This window comes from Trichosurus vulpecula, chromosome 5 (genome assembly GCF_011100635.1).
Source record: "Trichosurus vulpecula isolate mTriVul1 chromosome 5, mTriVul1.pri, whole genome shotgun sequence".
NCBI lineage: Eukaryota > Metazoa > Chordata > Mammalia > Diprotodontia > Phalangeridae > Trichosurus > Trichosurus vulpecula.
The window spans coordinates 265,967,168-265,982,293 of NC_050577.1; the positions used below are offsets into that span (position 1 = coordinate 265,967,168).

Here is a 15,126-nt window from a genome sequence, read left to right on the forward strand (position 1 = left end):
GCCCGTTTTATGTGTCTGGGGAGAGAGTCCTAAAAGGGTGGAGTGGATGTTAGGATTGTATGAGATGAGTTAATCATCATGTTCACTTTTCTGGTTTTCCTATCCCTATCCTTCTCTAAGGCAAGATGAATATACTTCATGCCTAGGCAAGGTTTTCAGGGCAAAGCATTAAAGTACTAAGGTGGGTCACTACATTTGGCTCAAGATTCTTTCTTATATCTACAAGAGGGGATGAAGAAGAGAGTCCTGTGAAGTGGGGGAAGTTTGGCCTTATGCCTTCCTAAGCTAGAAACTGCCCTGAGTAGCTAAGGTTGCTAATGAAACCCAGATGGGTTGAGTGACTTCAAAATCGCAAAGGATGTTAGTGGCAAAGTCAGGAAGCTCCATTTTCCATTATTTCCTTTAATAAAGGTTTTTAATAAATAATGCTTTTATTAAGTCCCTCAAAAACTGACACCTCTAAACCCCTAATTAAAATTTTACTTTTAAGCACACACCATCGCAGCTAATTACTAAATAAAATCCCTTTCATTTGTTTAGACCCTAAGTTAGAATCCTGCTTCACTTAGTTGTATGACCTGCTCAGCCTCAAGTTTCCTAACCTTTAAATATGAATGATAACAATCCAGTACTTTCCAGGAATGGGAGGTTTATGTGGGAACATAAAATCATAAGATGAACAAAGCACTATGTAAATGATAGCCTGCATTATTTTAAGGGGTTTCTGTTCAAATGGGAATTTTTCCTGCGTAAACCTCTGTAGGAAAAGAAAATTAAAGGGTAGGGCAATAGGCTGGCCTTGGGAGCCTGGAACCTGTGCACCGAAGCCCCTTAATGATCTGGGTGGTACTGATCAACCTTTTGTTCCCCTGGCGGTTGATCTTTGACATTTCCACAGGTTTGGGGAAAGGTGAACTGTAAGTGCACTGGTGATGTCATATCTATAAGCCTCAGCCTCTCCCTCAGGAAGGCTATAACTACTTTGTAATGATAAGACCAAAGGAGAGGCCCACAGCTGCTCAGGCTGCAGTCTTGTCAGCTCCACCGTTCACCATTTTGAAATCCTGAAAGAGCCATTTGCTGGGCTCAGGCTAATGATTGTTTACAAACCAGATGGGGCTTTTGTCCTGAGGAGGAGCCTGGTGGCTGCAGACTCCACCCCCTGAGCCGGATGGTAGGAAAGGGAGGAAGTGAGGAAGAAAGGGCTGGGCTGACATTAACTCCTTTCTAGTCCTTTGAGGCCGGGGGTGGGATGGTGAGGGCTGCCAAGGAGAGGAGCTAGGAGTGCTGAGGGGACCCAGTGAGGTTCCTTTCCTATGTTCCATTGACATTCCCAGTGTATGTATCTTGTATTTGTATTTAGGACTGAAGGTGGAGCCCCAGAGCTGTGCCAGCCAGCCTGCTCCCATAAAATGTGAATATGGGGAGTTTGTGGGAGGATCTTATTTCCCTTTGGTTCCTACCTAACATGACTCCTCCAGAGAGGGCAATTTTCTAAAGTGCTGGTCTCCGGGTTTCGTTATTCCAAGTGACCTGAATGCTGAGCTGGTCCCTTAAAATTCAACAAGCATCCCCCTTCCCCTTTCCACAACTAACCTTCCCTCCCACTACGCCTCTGGAGTTTCACCACAAATCTTACCCTTTTCTTAGTTGCACCCAGAGCAAACCCCTCCCCCAATATGTCATTGAGGGACATCGCCCTCTAGGAGTTCCTTCTGAAAAAGGTTCTCAGCCCGCTGGCTTTCTGAATCTTTCACTTGTTAGCTCAAAGTCTGAGCCCTCTACCAGTAAAGGGAGGGAGAGGAGGGGGGCTTAGAGGAAACACTGTAGTGGGCAGCTCTGTAGTCCCAATATGACAGCCAACCCGACCTGAATGAATATGCAGAACAGGCCCTGGGGCAGAGCTTCAGGATGCCTAAAGGCATAGGACCAGAGTAACTCCCTAGGCTGACTCAGCAAGGGTGGGGCCCAACCTTTGCTCGGTTTGGGAATGGGGGAAGGTGGAGAAGTGAGATCTGGGATAGCTGGTCCCATGCTATGTAACTGCCAGCTTTAGGGAAGGGATAGCCTTCGAAAACCATGGTTGTTTATTGAAAAGAACCAGAAAGTGTTGGTTCTGGATTTTCTTAAACATCCCTCTGTGAGTTGAATGCAGCCAAGATCTTAAAACGGTTTATCATTGCTTCCTTTGCCTGCCAGTTCTTTAAGGAGGACCTTACTTTTGGCTAAATTTCTCCTAGGGTCCTTTAGGTTGTCCCCAAATTCCGGCAGGCTTTGGGGCTGGCATATATCGCTCATCTCTTGGAGGTAAGTTGCAAAAGGGCGGCCTGTGGTTAGGGGGAAACCAAGAGCTGGGAAGAAGCCCATTTTCAAGGTCCATCGGCTCTACCCCATTTGCCCTCTTCCTCTCCCGAGGGCTTTGAGGTCACTGGGTGAGACGCAGGGTTGCGGCTGGGAGGACTGAGAGAACTTTGACCTTTGAGTTTCCTGATTCCAACGCGTTTTAAATCCGGTCTCATTAGCAGGGTTCGGAAAAGAAGGAAGGGCAAGGATGGGGGTCCTCGCTCATCCTATGACCCCCCCCCCAGTTGTTAATGCCCCCTCCAGGGCCTCGCTTAGACTCCACCCCATGACAAAGGTCCCACGTATTCCCAGGACCTTGGGGTTTGCTGGGTTCCATAAAACACTCCTTTTTCCCTTATCCAGTCCAGGGGCCGAGGCCTTCGGGTCCTGGGGGACAGAGGAGAGTAGGATGGGGGGCCCGGAAGGAGGATAAGGGCCCTCGAGCCGCTCGGGGATCATTTCTCAGTCTCTCCCCTAACCTTCCCACCCCCTTGCTCGACCACAAATCCCCTCTCCCGTTCCCCTGCTGGCGTCCATCCCTGCCCCATCTTCATTCCCTGGCTCTTCCATCTTCCCCGTTCCCCCCCCGCCCCCCGCTGGGTACTTTACCCGACTGCCCCCTCCCCCCACCCGGTCCCCGCCACGAGGCTCCTGCCCCTTTAAGCGCCACCCCCCATCCCCTGTTCCTTCTCTCCTCGTTGCTGCTTCTGCCGCCGCCGCCGCCGCCGCCGGCCCGGGGCTGAGGGAGGAGGAGGCGCTACCACCGCCGCCGTCGCCGTCGCCCGGCTCCGCTCAGCCACCTGCGCCTGCCGGGCCCCTTTCCAGGTGAGACCCGGGACCTCCCCCTCATCCCTCCCCGACCCGCCGCAAGCCCCAGAACCCAGAGGTTGGGGCGCCCCTTGCTTGGTTCGGGGATTCCCTGCCCCGGGGTCTCCTCCGAGCCGCCGGAAATCTAGAGTCTACTCTCCACCCCCGCGGGATCGGCTCCCGGGGTCTCCCCTCCACTCTCCGGAGTCTTCCCAGCGTATAGTCCAGGACTCTTCCCCCTCCCCCACGCACGAACATGGACCAGCACACACGCACGCACACATACACACACTTTTCCCACTAGCACCAGGAGATCTCCGAGGGTTGGGGATTCACCTCCCCCTCTCCCTTTAACCGGGATCAGCGCTTCACTCCCAAGCTCTTTCCCACGCGAACCCGCTCCCCTCCTTTCGCCCCCCACTCCTCCCGGTGCCGAGGATAACTCGCATCCCACCCGGCTAAGCGCTTTCTCCCGGGTGCGGGAAGCCCTCCTTCCCCCCCCCTCCGCCCCCATCTCTCCCTTACCCCGCTCCCCCAAACCTTTCTTCCTGGGACTTCGTTTCTAGAGTTCTACGTAGCCTCGCTTAACAACCCCCCTCCCCTGATGCCATGATCAAGACCCTTTGTGAAAGGGAGGTTCCGAACTCAGCACCTGCCCTGGATCTGAACTCCGTGAGCGTAATGACCCACTCGTTAGTCCGAGAAAGGGCTTCTGCTTTTTCCTAAGGGGATTTACCCAGGGGAAGGCCTAAGACCCAGCTTGACCGCCCTCAGGTGCCGTGGGTTTTCGGAACCGTTTAACCGAGCGGGGTGTTCGGGTTGTCAGTTCCTTTTGAAGCTAGAAGTTGGAAACCAGATATTCTGGTGGAGAGAATGGGAGGGGGAGGTAACTTCCCCCATAACTTTAGGGGCTTGGGAGCTCAGTGATATTCAGAAGCAAAGTGAGACCCCTTCACCCCCACCCCCCCACCCCAGTCTTCTGTTGTATCGCTGTCAAGGCTGGGGCAACGGAGAAAAGGGAAGAATTGTAGATCTCTGGATGTGCTGGTGAGTCGAACACCCCTTTCTCCGCGCCTCCCCCACCCTCACAAGAAAAAACCCAAAACAACCCAGACTGTTGTCTTGGCTTGGTGAATGCGTCTTTGGAGAGGTTTAGGAGAGGAGACTTTTCTCCCCGGGACTGGCAGTAACCCCGGGCGTAGCTTGAACTATTCTCTCCGTACCTGGGGAGGGAAAAGGTGGAGGAGGTCTTCTTTTACAAATTATTTGACCTCCATTACAGATTTCCACCCCCACCCCAAGTTCAGCGGTTCTCCAGCTCAGGCCCCTCTTTTTCTCCTCCGGCTTTCTTCTCACCCCTCCCCCTCCAAGGTTGGGAGTGGGGGTGCTGGGAGCAGGCTTCAGCCTGCTCTTCTGAGTCATGAACTACCAGAGCAGCCAGGGAGCTGAGCCGGGCTGGGGTGGGGGCGGGGGTGTCTACTGCTGTGTTTGGGGCTGGATGCCAGAGGAACCTCTACAGTGATGGTGGACAAAGGGGGAGGCGAGAGGGTTTGGGAATGGGGGAAGCTGTGCCTCTCTCCCAGCCCCAGCCATCTGGCTCCAAACTGGAGCCATTTCACAATGGCAGCTGACCCCAGAGTTGGGTGATGCAGCAATAACATGGTGGCAGGGCTGGGGCTGGAAGGAAAGAGCAGGTGCTAATCTTCTTCCATGCCCTCCCCTTCTCCCACTCCCCCCCCCCATCAGTTCTTACCAACTCACTGCCTGGGCTTGGGGCAGGGAGTGGTTCATTCTGTACCCAGGCCTCCAAAGTACGTACTGCAATCTCCTTTCTCCACCTGCACCCTAATTTTTCTGGCTTCTTAGGTACCAGTTTAGTAGAGAAGGAATGGGGGGGGGGATGAGTGTCTGGTAGTCACACCTGGGTCAATGGAGGGGAGTGTCTTGGAAATCTGGGATTTCTATCCCAATCTAGATGGAGGGGAGGCAAAACTGCTGTCCTGGTTAGCTAGTGGCAGGTAGGAATGAGACACCCAGCTGTGAGCTGGGCAGATGGCTTTGCTTCTCCCCCGCACCCACATCCATCTTTCCTCAAGGAGATAGATATGGCTCCAAGTGAGAATCCCCTGTGGGTGGATGTGACGATTGTGGTCAGGTCTCTATCTGAGATGGAAGATCTCCAGGATCAGCTACTGGCCCATTTTCTTGTCTAACCCTAGGAAGACCTCATCCACTCTAGAGAAGCAGCCCCATGCTCCTTCCAGTCAGTGTACTTAGTGGTGGTGGGGTGTTGTCAGTGGACGGGAATAACACGAGGGGGGGTCAGGCTGGAGACAAAGCCTAGGACCTGGAGAGGGTGGGGGCTGCCTGGTTTCCAGGGCTCCGAGTCTGACTTGGGCTCAACCTGCTCGGCCTGCATTCAGGTAGGTGTGTATGTGTGGGTGGGTGGGTGGTTATGGTGGTGGTGGTGGTGGTGGTGGGAGGGGTGTGGCTATGCCCTGTCTGATAGTCACAACCTCCACCCAGTGTTCCCTAGGCCTGTCGGGAGTTCTGCCCCCAGAAGCCAAGCGTCTGTCTGAGTCCTATCCTTGTGTCTAGTCCTAGATGGTAGGAATTTGAAGGGCAAATTCTGCTTAGCCCTACCTTGTATTCCTGTGAGGACTGGGGTGGAGAGGAGGAAGTATCGATGGCCCTGGGGAAATGGGAGGAGAAGGCTGAAAAGTTTTCTGTCTCTTCCCCTGCTGTCCATGTTTAGGATTCTAACTACATAATCTTTCACCTGCCATTTTTTGGTGTTTTTTTTTTCTAGCCTTGGGGGAGGAGGGGTGAGGTAGGTCGAAGGATTATGATCATACCCCTTACAGCAGAGGGGCTGAAAAAGCTTTTTCTAGAGCAGAGTTTTTTTTTTTTAATTTTAATTTATTTTTGACATTCATTTAAAAATTCTTTTTGAGTTTCAAATTCTCCCCCTCCTTCCCAATGCTCTCCCATTGAAAAGGTGACAATATGATATCAATTGTACATTTGAAGCCACAGAAAGGGGTTTTTAACCTTTTTATGTGTCATGGACACCTGATAGTCTAGTTAAGCCTATAGAATCCTCAGCATCAGGTCTGTAAATGTATAAAATAAATCCAACACATAGGATTACAATGGAAACTAATTGAGTGGAAATACATAATTTTTTTTTCAAAAAAAAATTCAGAAACCCTAGGTTAAGAATCCCCGAGACTAGATAGATGCCCCTCTACCCCCAGGTTAAGGTCCCAGAGCTGTTTGGGACTGAGGATCGGAAAAGTCTTGGGATGATCCCACAGATTTACCTGGGAAAGGAGAAAAATTAAATTTTCTTAATGTCTTCCTCCTACTCCCCCTCCCCCACATTTCATTAGGCCCTTATCAGCCTCCCTGGCTCTTCCTCAAGTTCCCAGAGGAGTTGAGGTGGGTGGGGGTTTACTCCCTTAGAAGTTTGAGAGATTACTGTTTCTGGTTGAGGAGAACGTAGCTTTAGATGGCTTCTACCATCCCTTCTAGCTCTTAAGTCTGATCCTAATCAAAGTCTAGTCTTCCTCCACTTCCCCCTGTCTATGGAAAGAGGAAGGTAGAGAAAGGGGTGGTGGGGGGGGTTGGGGGACACCGGTCTCGGTCTGCTTGAGCCACATAGCCTCTTGGGGCCTCCTGCTGCCTTGACTTCCTCATCCACATCCTACCTCTTTAGAGTATTGGAAATTTAACCTTGTGCAAGGGAGGTAGGTTAGGTGTGTAAAAAGCAACGCATTGGGAGGTGGGAGACCTAGATTCCAGTGCTGGCCACTAACTGTGGCCTTGGTTAAGCCTGTGCTTTTTCTGTAGAAAAGTAAGGTGTGGAGTTTGACTAGCTAATATTAATAAGTTCATTTGGAGCTCTCAGATTCTGCGATATTGGACCTACTCAAAAATTTAAGGAAGGGAAGCAAACTGTAAGCCCCTGAAGGCTGACCAGTTTGTGTGATCATGTGTATGTGTGAGGGGGAGGGGAGAAGATGGACTTGCACAGTTCTATAACCTTGTTAGAGAAAGCTCCAGAGCCCTTGACGCCCAAAGAGAGGATGGATATGCGGCGTTTTTTTGTTTCATTTTTTGGGGGGGGAATCTCGCTCGCTAACGTCAAGATACACCCAAGTTTTTCCCTGGCTGCTCTCCCCAGTGACAGCCCTGAATAGGACGGACGCTGGGCTCAGGTGCTACAACCAAACCTACTTTCCCCATACACAGGAAGCATCTCGACTCCCGGGGTTCTGCTGATGTCATCCGGACAGTGGTTAGCCAGGAAGGGCTAGTCTGCCCACACCGGACCTAGGTAAGCGCGTTAGACAGACCTCCTCCCTCCTTTTCCTTCCCCCAAGCCTTGCTGGGAGAGACCTGCTCACCTTTTACTGCTCCTCTCCCTTCCCTCCCCCCCACCCCACCTGCCCCTTTGTGAAATTTGGTGAAAGCTTTTTGGGTGGTGAAGCGGCTGCCTCTGCCTTCTTTTATGAGTCTGGGGTAAGAAATTGGCCTCGGGCGAATGGGCTCCGCGGCGTTCCCAGTTTGGAGGACACCGGGTAGGGCAGGGCGGGGGCTGGGAGTAGCTCGCGGCGCTAGGACCCAGCGGCGAGGCGGAGGGGGCGGGGGCCGAGGCCGGTTCTCCGCGGTGGGAGGGGGCGGCGCTAGGACCCGGGGTGAACTGAGGCCCCGGCGGCGGGCGGTCCCCTCCTAGACGCGGCGGTGCCGGCGGCTCCTCCCTGCCCCCTCCCTCTCCCCCTCTTCTCTCTGCCCCCTCCCTCCCTCCCTCCTTCTCTCCGCCTCCTTCCGCGGCTCCTCGGGCTCTCCCCCGCCGGCCATGTTGGCTCCGCTCGGGCCCCGCGGTTAAGCCGCGTCCCCGCCCCTGCCGTCCCTTCCCCTGGAGAGCGGCCCCAGTGCCCGTCGTCCGGCCATGTGAACGCCCGTCCCCGGCCCTCCGGGGAGACGCGAGCCGGGCGCCCGGCCGGAGGACCCCGCCGCAGCCTCAGGTACGGAGGGGAGGAGCGCTCTGGGCGGAGGGGGCACCGCCACCCCCCCCCCCCGCCCGGGCCAGCCGCGCGCTCCCGGGGTGCGGCGTGTGTGGGGGGCACAGCTCCCTCACGGCCGGGGTCCCCGGGCGCCCCCAGCCCCCCCGGAGCTCCGGGCCGGGGCTTTCCAGGAGATTTCCACTTGATTCTCGGGGATCCGAGTGGGTTTCCCGCCCCGCCCCCCATGGGGAATCCCTGAGTATTTGCTGGGGGGGGGGGAGAGAGCGCGCGCGAGAGGGGGATTCCCCGGGAGGGGGGGGGAAGGGAAGGACTCCTCTTTGAGGGTGTTCCCCAGAATGGGGCAGGGAGCAGAGTGGGGCTGGGAGGGTACCCCCTTTAACTTGGGTGGGTCTTTGTGTGCCGGTTGGTATCAGCCAGGAATCCCCTGTCCCGGGAGCGGGGAGGGTGGAATTGAGACTGGGCTTTCTTGGGGGTGGGGGGGGCGCCTAGAGAGAATTAAGTAGTGATCTCTCCAACCACGTAAGGTATCCCCAGTATACCTGGTAGTAGCAAAGGGTGACCCTGTTTCTCGAAGAGTCTAGATTTCTAGAGAGCTCATGCTATTGGGGGGGGCGGGGGTGTGTGTGTGGGGTGGTCTTCTACTCTGGGAATTTGTTGGGTTGGGGGGGGTGATGAGTAGCTGCCACCTCCCTCTGTATACAAACAGCCCCTCCCCCAGCCTCCTGGCAGGAAGTGCTCGGGAAATGGCAGCTGTGCATTAGGTTGCTTCGTCTCTTGTTTTGAAATGTCCTTTTTAATCAGATTTGGTTTCATTTTCTGGGGCCTCCTAAGCAGGCCCAGGCCCTGTCCATCCCACCATGTGGCCTAAGAGTCCTTGCCACTGACTTTTGCCTTTCTTCCTTCAGCTCGGGCTCCCCCGCCCCCGGTTCCGCAGTTGGCTCATCCGTCTCTGGTTTCCCCTCTTCGGAACATTTCTGTTAACTGCCTTTCAAATTATTTTCTTTTTCTTTTTTTCTTTTTGGACGAGTTTGGGATGTGAAAAAAGCCGACTCGGTCATCCCCTGATGGGAGCTTCCTGTACTTTCATCATGACTGATAATAGTCTTCATATTTAGGGCATTTGAGCATCTTCCCTTTTCTCCCTTTTGATCTTCTGGACCCCAAGGGGGAGAGGGTCTGGAATGGACTCCCCGCGGTGAGGTGGGGGTGCAGGATGAGAAGTTTTCTGCTGGAGTTAAAAATTTAGGAACTTAATTTTGAACGGGATTTATTTCTTTGGGGAAAGGAGTATTTAAGAATCTTGGAAAGTCGGGCTTTGATCTTCGCAGGCTTCATCCAAACCTGAGGTCAGTCTGTTGGTGCCAGTTAGATATCTTAGACGGGAGGAGAGAAGGGAGCCATTTTCACCCTTCTGCAAACCTAACTAATTAGGATTACAAAGGCAAGTATCATATGACACTCCTTCCCCTAAAGGACATCTTTCCTCGTGTCTCTCTTGGATTGCAATAAGTTGTTCTTGTTTTTTTGGCAAGCCATGTGCCCTGGTACCTTTGCTTAGTCAGGAAATAGCTAAAAAATAGGTTGGTCCCAAGATCCTCAGATGGGTAGGATCTGGTGATGAGGAGAATTAGGCTCCAGAACTCTGGTAGATCTTGCAAGCTGCTTCTTCTGGTGTTTAAGACATCATTCCAGTCTTTTCTTTCCTCAACCTCCCCACATAGAGGCAGGTACCCAGATCAAATGTCCAGGAGATAGTAATGAATGAAAATAAAAATGTTGGCTTGGAGTGGGGGGGTGGGGTGGGATGGAGTGGGTGTACGTTTGTCTGGCAAGCACCATAACTAATTCCTGTAAAATAACATCCCAATTGACATTAGACTGCTTTGATTTCTGACATTCTGGGAACTATACAATCAGTCTTTCTTGAGCTGTTTTCTTCTTTCAGATACCTGCCCTTTTGCTTGACTATTCCCCCCCGTTTTTTACGTGCATTACTAGGGAATTCCTTCTCAATGCCTTCGTTGTGATTATTGCTTTATTCAGTGTTAATTATTGTTTCCCCTTTCTTGGTCTTAAGCCCTTCTCTCCTCGGTTCATGCTGGGATTCCTAGGTTGGTACTTGATTGGTTAGGAACCTCTTTATTAGAGGGTGTTTTTTTGGTGGGGGGAGGAATTGTTGATGGTTTTCTGAGGTTTTTCTATAGGAGTAGAGATGGAAAAGAAATACTTTTTTTTCTGTGAACTCTTTAGAAAAGCTAGAAGCTGATGTTGGTAAAGTAGATACAGATTCCGTATGAGATTGTATTAGCCAAGAGTGAAGCAGGAAAAGGGTCAGTCTCCATACTCAGAACTTCTGAGTCTTGGGATTTATAGAAATGGGGAGCTCTCCATTTTCAGTGGTTTTCTTAGCGTTCCAGAGGTCTTTGATTTGGACCTCAGAACTCATCTGATCCAACCCAGAGCTGAATAGGAGTCTCTCCTGTGATGTTCCTGCGGGTCATCCAGTGGAGACTGAATGTTCCTTCACTCAGGAGGGGCCAACCTCTGAAAGCAGTTGATTTCACTTTAGGACGGCCCTCCTTGCTAGAGATGTGGAGTCAAGGCATTGTATTATAGCGAAAACAAGACTGGATCTGGAGTGGATCCGGCTGGCATCTGCATCTTTACTGCACGTGTCATCTTGGGCAAGTCATTGAACATTTCTGGGTCTCAGTTTCCTTTTCCGTAAAATAATAGAGATGGTCTTTCTAGCTCTGAATCTGTAATCTCATGAGCCTAGTAAAAATCTGCATCTTTCTGGCTTCTACCTATTGTTCCAGCTCTGCCCTGGGGACTGAATAGAGTGGACTTTATTCCTCTTCTAAATACTTGAAGACAACTATATTATCTTAAGACTTCCCTTCTCTATTCCAAACATTTGCTGTTGTTGAGTTATTTCAGTTGTGTCTGACTCTGTGACCCCATTTGGGGTTTTCTTGGCAAAGGTACTAGAGTGGTTTGCCATTGCCTTCTCCAGCTCATTGTACAGAGGAGGAAATTAGGGCAAACAGGGCTAATTAACTTGCCCAGGGTCACACAGCTAGTAAGTGTCCAAGGCCACATTTTAACTCAGGTCCTCCTGACTCCAGACCTGGTGCTCTATCCGCTGCACCCCTTAACTGCCTCTATCCTAGCAGATTCACAGTATGATGTAGTTCCCATCCTCTCCTTAATTTTAAACAGTTTTAAATTATTTTGAATCTCTCCTCAAGGGAGAGGTTGAAATTGGGCACAAAGGTACTAAATTGGCCTGAGAGTCAGGTGGGAAACTAGAGTACCCTGGCTTGTTTTGTCCTGTGGTCCCGTGGTGAGTTGTAGACTATAGAGATACAAAAAGCATCAGTGTCTCTGGTTTTGTATCACCGATTTGTGATCATTGTAATTCCTAAGCAGTTTGGAAGACCCGGCTTTGAAGAGAGAATATTGCCATCTGTCTTATTATCTTGGGAAGAGTGTATTGAGCCCAGGCTGGAGACTCGGGGGTTGATCCCTGTTTTATCACTCGCCTTGGAACTTGGTCAGGTCACTTAACCTTTTGTATTTTCCTGCCCAAAAAGTCTGTGGTTCTATGACGTGGAGATGAAATCCCCAATTCCAAGTTGTCCTCCCCAGCCTGCCCATGCATATAACCTTGGTTAAGTCATTGAACCTTTTTGGACCTTGATTTCTTCATGTGTAAAATGAAAGGGTTGCTCTCAGACCCCTTCTGGCTCTCAATCTGTAATCCTTTGTTCATATGTCCTCAATTCATAGCCTAGGATATAGTGCAGGAAAGGGCTTTTTAAAAAAAATCTCCATCAGTGTATAAATAGTTGTAATTCTTTATGTTTTATGTTTATATATAGACAGCAGAACCTATAGGAGACCAGATACTAAAACAACAGAAACCTTTTCCTAGAAGAGGACAGCTGAAGTTTAGTCTAATCACTTGACAGTAAAAACCTGCATTGGGTTAGTTTTATTCATTCCCTGCAGTTTGGGGGAATAACGACTAGAAATGGTTTTTTTAGTCAAAAGATGATTCGACCTTAACCTCAGACTTATCAGAAGACAGCAGTGGGATGTGGGTTGTGCGGCTCTGGTGGTGGAAAGCAGAGAGAAGCAGAAGCATTTGAGTCTAAATCCCAGCTCTGCTCTGTCCATTTGGCAGGTCCATCTCTGGGCATCTGTAAATGAGATCTTGGTTTCACAACCCAAATGTTAGGGGCCTAAGTTAGGCGTGTTTAGCTTTGATTAATCGGGCCCCTTTCACAAACCGTGATATTAAGTGATGTGCATAGTGGGAAGTCTCCAGTGCTTGGACAGCCCTATTTGAGTGTCATCCTGATGGTTATGACTGTAGGAGGGTGCAGAGATTGGTCTGGGGTGACCTCTGCTGTTGTGTGGTTCCAAGGACATTTACCTAGTGCAGTAGTGAAGCCCAAGTTAAGCTCTTCTTAGCTGCAAGTTCTATTTGATTCTGATTTCCTCCAGGAATCAGGATTGCTGCTTGTTTGGTTGATACTTTTTTTGCTTTCAGCATGCATTTTCAGACTTCTCCTTGATTTTTAATGTCACACGCTAGGTTCCAGCTAGCTTGCTTAGAACTTGGCAATGTTGTCTGCTTTTCTTTTTCAAAGATTTTTCATCTTTAAAGAGCAAGGTTTGAATTTTGGAAGCTTTGGGTATAACTAGAGCAAATCCATGCCCACAGTAGATGAGTAGGTTGTTGATGAGAAGGAATGTGGTTTAGAGGTAGATTATGTTTTGTCAATGCCTGTATAGTTACCTGGGTCTCTAGGCCTTGGCATGTTGCTTGGGAGTTCCTTTAGTACAAACTGCTTCTTCTCCTCCTCACCTTCTTTAAAAACAAAAGCTCCCCTTTTGTTTTCAATCAATCAGAAAACATCTATTAAGTGCCTACTCTTTGCCAGGTACTGTGTTAAGTGTTGGGGAAACAGAGGCGAAAGATAGTCCCTGTCCTGAAGGAATTCATGGTCTAATGGAGGAGACAACATGGAAACAGATAAATGTAAACAAGTTATGTACAGAGTAAACAAGTTATATACAGAACAAATAACAGAGGGAAGATAGTAGATTTAAGCAGGGGTTAGGAAAGACTTCCTGTACTAGATGGGATTTTAGTTGGGACTTGCTAGGGGATTGGGACTGGTTAAAGAGAACACACTTAAATGAGAGTGTGCCTGGGTCAGTCAGGGAGGGAGCTGGGGCCCAGAGCTGAGGGGAGACTAGCCTGTCAAGGGGAGAGAGCATCTTGAGTCCTCTGGTATTGGAAGCCTGCAGCTGTGAGGAATCGAGCCCAGCAGGGACAGGGTTTCTAGATAGACAAGCCAAAGCAATCTTTAATGCTTTAGGAACTATAAATGGAAGCTCTACATCTTTAGGGGTTTCTTTTCTGTCTAGTTGTGGGGGAGAGGGGTGGGGGACAGTTCTGTACCCACCGCTAAGAGGCCATTGAACTTCCAGCTTTGGTATCAGGACATGGCAGCTGAAGCAGGGGGATGTGGAGGATTGTTACACGTACCTTTTGCTGTGAGAGAAAGAAACTTCTAATCTTTAACTAATAAAGATGACTCCATTGATATAATTTGGGGAGTTTTTGAGGACAAGGGAAGCACTTTTAGTTGAGCTGTCATTGTGTCTTGGGGGTTACAGTGGATAGAGCACCAGGCCTGAAGGCAGGAAGATTAGAGCTCCAATTCAGGCCTCAGACGCTAGCAGTGTGATCCTGTTTGCCTCAGTTTCTTCAACTGTAAAATGTGGATAATAACAGCACCTGCCTCTCAGTGTTGTGAGGATCAAATGAGAGAATCTCTCTTGAAGTGCTGAGCACAGCGCCTGGCCAATAGTGGGCGCTGTAGAAACGCTGCTGGGAGACTTGAGGCTCAGGCTTGCCTACAGTAGGGGAAGGTAGCTGTGTAACCCATGTTGAAGTCTGAATATTTCTTTCAGCAGTTTGTGCATCACCAGCCTTTTCACCTTCATATTCTAACTTTGGCCACCTTTTTGAGAAGAAGGCAGGCTTCTCAGGGCTGTGGTTAGTGCTTTTCTGTTCTCTGTTTTAGGGGGCGAAGTTCCTTGACTCTTGGAAATGAAACTTCTTGTCCTCTTAAACGACCCATTTGCATAGGACTACTACTGGTAGGGTGCTTACCTAGTTTCGTTTCCTGGTCATGAGGACTTTTCTTTCTGTAGGATGCTTTTGTGAAAGTTGGGCATTGACTGATTTTTGCATTCATTTGGCTGTGATCCCTCTAGTGCAAAGGGACATGCCCTCCCTGCTTTCTTTTCTTTTCTTCTCTGCCCATTTCTGAATCAACACCCCTGCTCCACGCCCTCTCTTCCCCAATTACTGGTTCTAGAGAGGAAGACAGAACTTACTTTCAGGCTTTTGTTGTGAGAATCATCTTGGATAGGGTTATTGATGCTAAGTAGCCTTTGTATCCCTATATTCTGGGTACCATTAGCATAGTCTGAAACCTGGGAGTTATAAAGGAATCCTAAGTAAGGAGGGTCTGGCTAAGGGGACCCTGCCCCTTCTTTGGTTGGGAGGTCTGTTTATAGTCACATTGGTAGTATTTCAGATTAATAGGATAGCCTTTCAGACCTGACATCTATCCTTGTCTACACAGCACAGTATAGAAGCAGTCAGTATATAATCATACTCCTAAAAAAAAATCTCCTTAATGAAGTAATGTTCATAATGAGCTGTCCAGAGAAGCTGGGGGTGGAGAATGTTCAGCTCTAGGCCACCAAATAATTTCCTATCCTTTCTTTTTATCTGATTTCTATGAGCAGCTGCTCATATATTTTTTTTTAATGTTTAATTTATGGAACAGGAAATGCTGTATCTTCCCAGAGCAGCAGGAGGAAGGTCACTAGTTTCTTGGGGATTTGGATGGGGGAA

General features: G+C 50.0%; 1 protein-coding gene across 3 annotated transcripts in view; it reads left to right on the plus strand.

Moving 5' to 3' along the window:
- The first annotated feature begins 3,055 nt into the window (after positions 1–3,055).
- The window catches only part of BAZ2A (bromodomain adjacent to zinc finger domain 2A), a 34,360-nt gene continuing 22,289 nt past the window's right edge, over positions 3,056–15,126 (plus strand). The window contains exons 1-2 of one of the 3 annotated variants that reach the window (XM_036759710.1): positions 3,056–3,168; positions 7,405–7,489. The gene's annotated coding sequence lies outside the window, so the exon portion shown is untranslated. Of the gene's footprint in view, positions 3,169–7,336; positions 7,490–8,024; positions 8,181–15,126 lie in introns of those variants that run through there. The other 2 variants (XM_036759712.1, XM_036759711.1) reach the window with 2 other exon arrangements.